At 37.8% G+C, this 10000-nt stretch overlaps 1 long non-coding RNA gene across 1 annotated transcript in view; it reads right to left on the reverse strand.

Moving 5' to 3' along the window:
- Positions 1 to 9316: 9316 nt before the first annotated feature.
- LOC149109338 (uncharacterized) overlaps positions 9317 to 10000 on the reverse strand; it is a 5716-nt gene continuing 5032 nt past the window's right edge. Inside the window, exon 2 of the long non-coding RNA XR_016208679.1 lies at positions 9317 to 10000. This exon is cut by the window's right edge and continues 1917 nt beyond it. This is a non-coding gene — a long non-coding RNA (uncharacterized LOC149109338).

Genomic DNA, 10000 nt, shown 5'->3' on the forward strand with positions numbered 1-10000 from the left:
CACAAGAAATGCTCGAAAAATTGCAAATAAATTAATGACCGTCGCTTCTGCCGAAATAAACTTGCCAAGTAAACACGATTTTATTTGTCACGTAGAGAAAGTGAAAGCTGCAACGTCAGCTCATTCCATGGCTGACGTACACCTTTTTTTTAGCGTATTTATTATCTCCCTTCAAATCCAACGCTTCGATAAAACCAAAACAAAATATATTTTACCCAAAGTAAAGAAAACAATATCCGTAACATTTTCCTTGTATTAATGTTTCAACAGCTTTTGGCAAGTAAACATCACAGGTTGCGTCATTCAAAATTTGGCCGAGTGGAAGTTTGGGTCTGGTCACTGACAAAACTATAACCGCGCTTTTAAAATTTAACTGTTTTCTTAGTACTACAGTCGCAACGCAGTGCATATTCCAAAGCAATCTTTCATGATTCATTGATTACTGTAGACATCACAGCACTTGATCAACACAAACTCTATTATCGCACCATCAGTCGTAGCCGTTGTGACATCTCCGATGACGTAATAGTCTTAATCTGGAAGTTTCTTCGGGATATGTATGGGCATGAAGATACGAACACTATTACAAACCGATTTCTTTCTTTAAAGTCACGATTAAATTTAATTGTTTTCTTCCCTTGAGTTAAGGGTTAGCAAAGAAGTCACACGAGTCACATAATTCAAGAATTGCGTTATCTACCGCTATCTTTACGGTGGTTATTTCCCTATCAATGACGTAATCTTTGCACGTTCTGACATGTTCTTTGCTTGGCTTGCAAATATTTAATTTTCCTTCCGATCTATGAACTCGCTGCCATGAAACAGTCAAAGGATTTACTTCATTTGCCTAAAACCACAAGAAATACTCGCAAAATTACAAATAAATTAATGACCGTCGCTTCTGCTGAAATAAACTTGCAAAGTAAACACGATCTTATTTGTCACGTAGCGAAAGTGAAAGCTGCAACGTCAGCGCATTCCATGGCTGACGCAATACCTTTTTTCAGCGTATTTATTATTCCCTTTAAATTGCGTGACTCAAAGTTTGGCCGAGCGGAGGTCTGCGTCTGGTCACCGACAAAAAAAAAAAAAATAAATAAACCACGGGTAAACCTAGAACCGCGCTCGGCCCATGGCTGCGCGGTTAAAAAAAAACCACGGGTAAACCATGAACCGCGCTCGGCCCATGGCCGCGCGGTTAAAAAAAAAAAATAAACCACGGGTAAACCTAGAACCGCGCTCGGCCCATGGCTGCGCGGTTAAAAAAAAACCACGGGTAAACCATGAACCGCGCTCGGCCCATGGCCGCGCGGTTAAAAAAGAAACAAGAAGATCTTTAAGATCTTACAACCGCGCTTTTAAAAGTTAACTGTTTTGGTAGCATGAGTGACCCGAAGAAAAAAAAACGAAAAAAAAATATCGGTTTTGAACCTATTTCCAGCAAATTTGGCACACTGGAAGCTGAGAAAATTACTCTATTTCCGGTCATCATTTTTCAGCTCTTTTCGTCATATCCCCCCCTCGGGAGGGTTTTTGTAAAGTTAGCGAATTAGTTGCAAGCCACCGTAATGGTGATTGCTGTCGGCGAAATGTTTATTTGCTAAAAAATTGCGGCCAAATCTTTCGGAGATGGAAGTCAGGACATTTGTAAGGATACAGAAAGTAATTTGGGACCAGTTGCTGACTTGTAAGGCTGAAATTATCCAGAAGTAAGGTTTTTTTAACGTGAACGTAACGAAGGCCACGCGGTGAATAAATTATTGGCTCTTCTCACTGTCTCGTTCTGTTTTTTGTTTCGTTCTCTTTTGGAGTCCGCCGAGGTCATTTTTTCGTCCAAATAACTTGAGAAAAGTTCGAAAAAGATGTTCCTCTTGAATTTTCAGCTTTCAGGCAATAATCCTGGATTTTTTTTGACCGAAACGTAGGTTCACTGGTTATGTTAATGTGTTTCGGTGGCTATGGGCGACCGTCGCTTCCTTTGTCGACTCACGCAATCAAGCTAGGTTACAAAAAAAATCTAATAATATTTAGTTCTGGTTTTGTTCGATTTCGTTGAAATTTTAATATGATGAAGCTGGATTGTTAACGAATAGATTTTAATACTGCCGATATGAGGTAGCTATTAACGCTAAAGTGATATATCGCTTCGATGTCAGGGTTTTGAAGAGATTTTTTTGCAACGTGTAGGTTCGGCGTGATTTTGTAATCTGAGATTTCTGTTGACCCTGAAGAAACAAGGTTTGGCGAGTAAACATTACCGATTGCGTAATTCAAATTTGGCCGAGTGGAGATCTGCGTCTGGTCTTCCACAAAAAGAAAAATAAAAAAAAATAAATCAAGGGTAGAACATGAACCGCGCTCGGCCCATGGCCGCGCGGTTAATAAATAAACCACGGGTAAACCTAGAACCGCGCTTGGCCCATGGCCGCGCGGTTAACAAGAAGATCTGTTAGATCTTATAACCGCGCTTTTAAAATTTAACTGTTTTCTTAGCACTAGAGTCGAAACGCATTGCACATTCCAAAGCAATCCTTGATGATTCATTGATTACCGTAGCGACAACCTCACTTGGACAACACAAACTGTATTATTGCACCATTAGTCGTAGCCGTTGAGAAATGTCCGATGGCGTAATAGTCTTAATCTGGAACTTTCTTCGGGATATGTATGGGCATGAACGATATGAACGATATGATAACAACACTATTAACAATTGCTTTCTTTCTTAAAAGTCATGATTAAATTTCATTGGTGTTTTCCATGAGTAAAGGGCTAGAAAAGTAGTCACACGAGTCACATAATTTAAGACTTATCCACGGTTAAGACTTATCCACGGCTATATTTAGTACGGTGGTTATTTCCCTACCAATGACGTAATCCTTACATGTTGTGATATGTTCTTTGCTTGGCTTGCAAATATTTAATTTTCCTTCTGATTACCGAACTCGCTGTGATGACACAGCCAAAGAATTTACTTCATTCGCCTAAAACCACAAGAAATACTCGAAAAATTGCAAATAAATTAATGACCGTCGCTTCTGCCGAAATAAACTTGCAAAGTGTACACGATTTTATTTGTCATGTAGCGAAAGTGAAAGCTGCAACATTAGCGTATTCCATGGCTGACGTAATACGTTCTTTTTAGCATATTTATTATTTCCCTTCGAATCCAACGCTTCGATAAAACCGAAAGAAAATATATTTTACCCTAAAAGTAAAGAAAACAATATCCGTAACACTGTTCTTGTATTAATGTTTCAACAGCTTTTGGCGAGTAAACATCACAGGTTGCGTCATTCAAAATTTGGCCGAGTGGAAGTTTGGGTCTGGTCACCGACAAAACTAAAAAAATAAAAATAAAAAAAATAAACCACGGGTAAACCATGAACCGCGCTCGGCCCATGGCCGCGAGGTTAAAAAAAAAAAGAATAAAAAAAAAATAAACCACGGGTAAACCATGAACCGCGCTCGGCCCAGGGCCCCGCGGTTAGTAATAAACCCCGTATATGTCCTATGTAGCAGACATGTCCTCTGACGTAATGTGATATACGGAGCCAATCATATCATGCATTCTATCTAATAACACGCAGCATAAGACTGGTAACTAAACTCCGTTGCAGTTCGGTCTTCGAGCAAAATTGATTTTTGGAGGGGTAGCGTACGGAAGCAGTATTTGACTTTGTATGTCTTTACTCTGAACCAGAGTGACTCTGAACGTAAATATGCAGCGACTATTTGCAAGAATGGCATTTACCTCACAAGATTTCTATCGGAAATTGACCGCTTAGTGTATTTTCAGTTTCACATTCAACATGAAAGTTCGATCGAAGATTTAAACAGTGATTGCTCTCCGGTTTGCGAACTGCGTGTTCCCGGCCAGCCAATATTAAACTCCGCGCTTTGGTTATCCTCAAATTATTCAGGTCGTTTAATGATATTACAGAGGCAAAACAAAATTTCTGAGAAGCAGTGTAACCAATTTTAGTTTCGGTGCTGTAAAACTACCACTCAATCTGCGCAATATTTCTCTCTTCCCAATCTTGTCACTCACAAGAAATCCGGTTCGCGAAAGCCCTCTTCTCAGTATAAGTTTGTTGAGGCTGACTGAACCTTTTTGGGTAAGCCGTCTCCTGTAGCATCGAACATTAATTACAGAAATTTTCTTGTCGAGTAGATTTTTATGGCCGGAGTGCTTTCTAACTGTTCCTAGTTCGCTTTGCTTTACAAAACAGCAGTAGTAGTCAGAAAAACCACAGAGCACTTTGTGGCCTATTGAAAACACCACAGAGCGCTTTGTGGCCTATTCAAAACACCACAGAGCGCTATGTGGTGTTTTATTTTGGGATTTAACATTGAAAACTGGATGGCTCGTTGACTCGCAAATATCTCACAGCCATTTTCTGAAATAATTTGGTTTTTCCAATTTTTCACACCACAAAGCGCTTTGTGGCCTATTCAAAACACCGCAAGCGCTTTGTGGCCTATTCAAAACACCACAAAGCGCTTTGTGGCCTATTCAATACGCCACAAAGCGCTTTGTGGTCGTCATCGTAATCATAGCGATTCTGTCAGTGGACATTAATTATGCATGCAATTTTTTGACTGACTCGTTCTTTTCACGATTGCTGTTTGAGTATAATGTGATAGTTTGAGATAGTTGCATACATAATTAATGTATGGCGCTGTACGGAAATCTTACCTGGAGGTTAGCCGAGTGCTCTTAAAGAAACCTCTGAAAGGAACCAATAGATCTTCGAAAACGTGCTGAGCAAGGTTATGTTGAACACTAATTCAGTTTTTGTTTTTAGAAAGAAATATCACCGAATCTCGGATATAAGACTTGATACCCGTAAAAGTACTCGTTATGGTTATCAGACAGAGCACTGACTGCTAATGAGATTTGCATTCCTGGGATCGGCTGGAACTAGCTACAACGGGTGCGTGTTATTAACCGGGAGAGACGATGAAATGAAAACAGAAGGTTGAAAATTAGGAATTCAGTGATACCTCAACCTATCACTTGTTTCGGTTAGAGAATCTTAGAGGGATTTATTATGTTCATTGATTTATAGCTCTATTGTTAGTCCTCGTTTGTAGGCACACCCCTCAGGAATTTAGCATTGAACATGGAATGAAACTTACGTCGGATACTGATAAGGGTATTTCTTTTTTTAACAAGTCTATGGATCTCGCCATAACATTGCAAGCCGAAGAACTCGACCAATGTTTTACCAACACGGACCTCATACTAGTTCAATAACATAATTCAGTTATGACAAAGAAGATTACAAATCTTTTCTTATTTATTTATGGCTAGACTGGAATTTATACAACTGGTGTTTTCATAATTACCATTATCACTATCAACTGGAATCTTATAGAACTTTCTACACACGGGCGAACCAAAACAATCTGACTTGTGAACTTGAATTAATTGGCTTGAATTATCTGCAGTGCTCACGTATGATACAAACCGTTGCTTTATCCAAACATTTTCGAAAATTATATTTTAGGGCATGTTTTTAGCCTGTGTTGTAAAACCACTATAATCTTGAGATTTGTATTGTTACAAAGGCAAAATAAGCAAAGTTAGAATTAGTTTGAGAAATTCTATATTGACAGATAAATGCCTTTTGGACATACTAATATAATACTTATCATTGCATTTAGAGTGGTGCACTTCTAACACAGGCCACCAAATTAATTTTTTTTCATCATTTTTTCACATGTTTTCAACAACTTTCCTATGGCTTCCATTCAAATCTGGCAAATCCAAATTATGAAAAGAAATGTGAGAGGTGGAGTTGTCGACTGATCAACAGGTTACATGATGCTTGATATTTTCACCAATCATGCATTTTGATTAGCTTATTTAAACCAAGGAAGGTGGACACAGTTAGTCAGGCACGACTGTGACTGGGTTCTTATTACAAAGATGAAAAGTTCTGTCACTCTTTTGTCCCTTAAATCTAGATCCAACAAACTAGTCACAGGCAACACAGTGATTTGTGGTTCATTTAGTAAAAAAAAAAAGTAATGACATATTTTCTTCAGCCTTTGAGCTTGGGCTAATTTGAATAAGCTGTTGTAAATGTAGAACAATCAAAACAATTTCAGACTCATCCTCTATTAACTTAATTATTACTTATTAATACATCTGTTAAAGAAATCCTGATAAAAATTTAAAAAGTCTTCGAAATAAATACTGATTTTATCACTGTCACTAAACTCATTCTCTATTAACTTTCTGTAGAGGTGTTCATCATCATTGTCTTGTTCTTCTTGCCCTTCCGCCTGTTCTTCTTGATCCTCTTGTCCTTCTTCTTCTTCTTTGCCTGCTTCTAACTCCCCCTCCTCCTCATCGACCATATCATCTAATGCCTCCAGGTATGGTTTGGCCACGCTATTAAAAATATGGAGAGGGATTTACTTCATCAATAGACACAACAATATTGTGGAAAACTGAAACTTTCTGTGAAGGGGCCTGTTACGGCTATTTCGTGTTTTCTTTGTGTCCTTTTTTGTTCCGTATGTTAATGCATTTTTTCACATTCTGCATGCTTTTTTTCTCGCGTCGTATGTAATTTCGTTGCGCATATATTTGTGTTATCCTTTCATGTTCATTTAGTGCTAGTTTATCGTCCGGTACACTTGTATCTTCTTGGTTCCCTGAACCCCGTTGCCAGCATTTTGGCAAGCCGTTCAGTTTATCGTCTGTTTGTATTTTCCTCTTAGTTTTCTGCCGTCTTCAGTTAGTTATTTGTAGTAATTCGTTTCATGTTTATCTTTAGGAATTTACCTTCCTCCTACGGAAAGTGAAATAAATTTGCTGGACTAATTGAAACTCGCTTTAAGTTGTGTCTGAAGTCGGCCCTTTGCCTCTTCAGGGCCCATTTCTTGAAACTTCCTGGCTATTCAAGGGCTTGTCAACTTACAAGGACCGTTTTCAGGCTGCTGTTTTGGGCCCAAAGCACCAAACTACCTGATGAAACTGAAATCAGTTTTTAAAAAGAGCATTGGAATTATAATCTTAAGTACAACAGTAATATTATTATAATTCAAATTATAAATATTCATACTGTATTTTGAAAGTGGAAGTTTTTTCACGAGGAATGTGAACGCCTTAAAGAGATCTTTTCCCGACTGTGCTATCCTGACGACCTTGTGCAGTCAATCATTCGCAGATTTATTGAATCAAAAGTGTCCGAGGATTCACATACTCGAGTGGCTGATAAAAGAGAAGCCCCAGTCAGAATCGTATTGCCCTACAAGGACCAGAAATCTGCAAACGTAGTACGTAAACAGCTGGCTGACCTCAGTCGGAAGATCAACGCAGATATTAGCCCAGTTTACACAAGTAGAAAGATCAAGGATGAAATTAAGGTCAGGGAAGACAAGCAGCCTCTTGTGAATCAACAATGCGTGGTGTATTCATTTCAGTGTGGCCTGTGTGATGCAGGCTATGTCGCTTACACGTGCCGACACCTACACCAACGAATTGAAGAACACAAAGGATCGGCAATCGGAAACCACCTCAGAGAGCAGCACGATATGGAGCCAGAAGACATCGCACAGAGTTTTCGAATCTTAAGAAAGTGTCAGAACAAACTTGGCTACCATATTTTTTAAATGTTTTTTATCAAAGAACTGAAACCAATGCTAAACAAACAGTGCGATTCAATTCGCGCCAAATTATTTGTTTAGAGCAATTCTTGCTAAGATTATTTTATTTTTCCATTGTATATTTTTAACACTTTTTCACATATTTTATCACATTTTAGCGTTCGCCCCATTTTTATCTATTATAAGTTGTTTTTAACATATTTATGGCTATATGCTAATGTAGAAAATTTACTCACTTGAAAATGACCTCGTAGAGGTCGAAACGTCGTGACTTTTTAGCGCTAGTTTTTATTTCAAAATCGATTTCTAAGAAACTACTTATTGACATACTGTATATCTATACCTAAATAAGAAAACCAGTTTTTGATTAATATGATGCAAATGGACTTCTCTATAAACTCACTTCCTTCAACTTAATGTCTGCTAATTTTTCACGCAAATAGCAAACCACCACTTGTGACTGCAGTTACCCGTCTCACTCTACATAGCAATTTTCAATTTGGTTTCAAAATTATGTTGCATTTGGGTTTGCATCACTGTGCTCTGTTTTGCATCCTGTACTTTCTTTGTTGTGTTGTTTGTAATATTGTTAACACTCTGGTTCTGGTTTCAAGGCACTTCAATGAAAACTGTTCAGACATCACTTCCTTCCTGCATGAGATGAAGTAATAATTAAAAGCACATGCCATTTTTGGTCTGGGACATTGATGGGGATTCCTGGACAGGCCCCCAGAGGAGCTCCCATCTGCTTTCAAAATTATATCATTAGCCTAGCAAAACTAGTGCCAGTCCCAAACCCCACATTAGAATTTAAAATCCTTAAAACTTGTTGTTATTGGGATAAGATGTTCTAGGTTCCGAGCTACTGTGTCTGAAACACCTCACAAGATTAGAAGCCATAGATTTAGGAAAGCCATTCCCTAACAGAACGTTTTAATCATTGTTCTTTGTTTCTGAATGAGAGAGCCTATTTCACATATACGAGAAGCCTGGTGCAACAAGACCTAACCCAAGTCAACGTACTTGACTAGAAAACAAGACATTCTGTCCAGTTTTTGTGTGATTCCTATAAATGTCGATGGATGTTCTTTTCAGAGAAATGTCCAGGAAATGGATCAAGCCAACTTCAAATTTGTTGACCGTAAAACATGTCAGATTTATTTGGTTTGTCCATCAACAGCATATCTTCAAAATAACGTCCATAAAACTACTCATTTATAAGGCCACTGTCAAGCATTTTACGAACAATATCATTTTTGAGTTCTGTCATGATAAAAAAAAAAAAAAAAACAACCGCCTAATGAAGAACCCAACAAAATGCCATCAATTTGGTTGTTGAGTGCTCTCTTAATTAATTTGGTGTTAATCAATGTATTGTCATTAACTCCAAAGAAACCAATCTGAACAACTGTCAGGGCTTGCTATCAGGGCTTGCAAACTCCAATTCCTCTTAGAGTGAAAACAAGGTGTTTTCCTTCCACATCTACATGGGAGAGTATCATAATTTATGTGGGTGGTGGTGGTGTATTGAGTTGTGTTTGACAAACCCTTTTCATTTTTTATGTTTCTACATATAGCAATATAAAGGAACTGTTTTTTAACTGTTTAATAGCAAACCACTTTATTTTTAAAAAGTGTCTGTTATTTTTAGTTAAAGTTAATTTGGCTAACAATTCCTTTCTATTTAAATGTATGTTGCTTGAAAACTGTGATCTGGTGGCCCTAGATGCAATTTGAGTTTTTCTGTAATTTTGAAAAGTCAAGCCCCACTCTTTGTTATTAATATTGTATCAAAAGGATAACACCATTCTTATCACGGTTATTCTATTGATTCCATTTCATCATTACTTAAGGTGGTTCTGCAGTTATTGTGGGCACACTACCCCATGTCAAAGTTTGCAACATAAATTTTGGGGCTTTGAAGTGTTGGCTAAGAAATTTTGGGAAATATTTTGTCTTTCACTTGGTGATAATGTTACTTAATTCCGTTTACTGGGAATAATATTTTTATTCTTACTGGTGTTTGACTGGACCCCATTTTTTGGACAACAACACTACCAGTAAAAAAAATTTTGCTGGCATACTTTTACTCAATTTCTGGAACCAGCTTATTTTGACTTAATACAAACCATGCCCAAGTTTCGGGGAAATCATTTGAGCAGAAGTTCAAAAGTATTAACTTAAAGGTCAAAGACATGTAAACTCAACTCTAACATTCACTGAAAGTTTCTACAATTGGCTCTCATTTCCAAAACAAGCCATGAACCCAAATTTTGTGAGAAGCTTGCCCCAAAGCTTGCTAAATAAAAGTGGCTAGTCGATTAGTGATTGTGCGAACCACAAAAAGCATTAATCCCTAGTTCTTAAAATACTATAA

This window comes from Orbicella faveolata, unplaced genomic scaffold (genome assembly GCF_042242905.1).
Source record: "Orbicella faveolata isolate gen_17 unplaced genomic scaffold, um_ofav_v1 contig_25, whole genome shotgun sequence".
Classification (NCBI taxonomy): Eukaryota; Metazoa; Cnidaria; class Anthozoa; order Scleractinia; family Merulinidae; genus Orbicella; species Orbicella faveolata.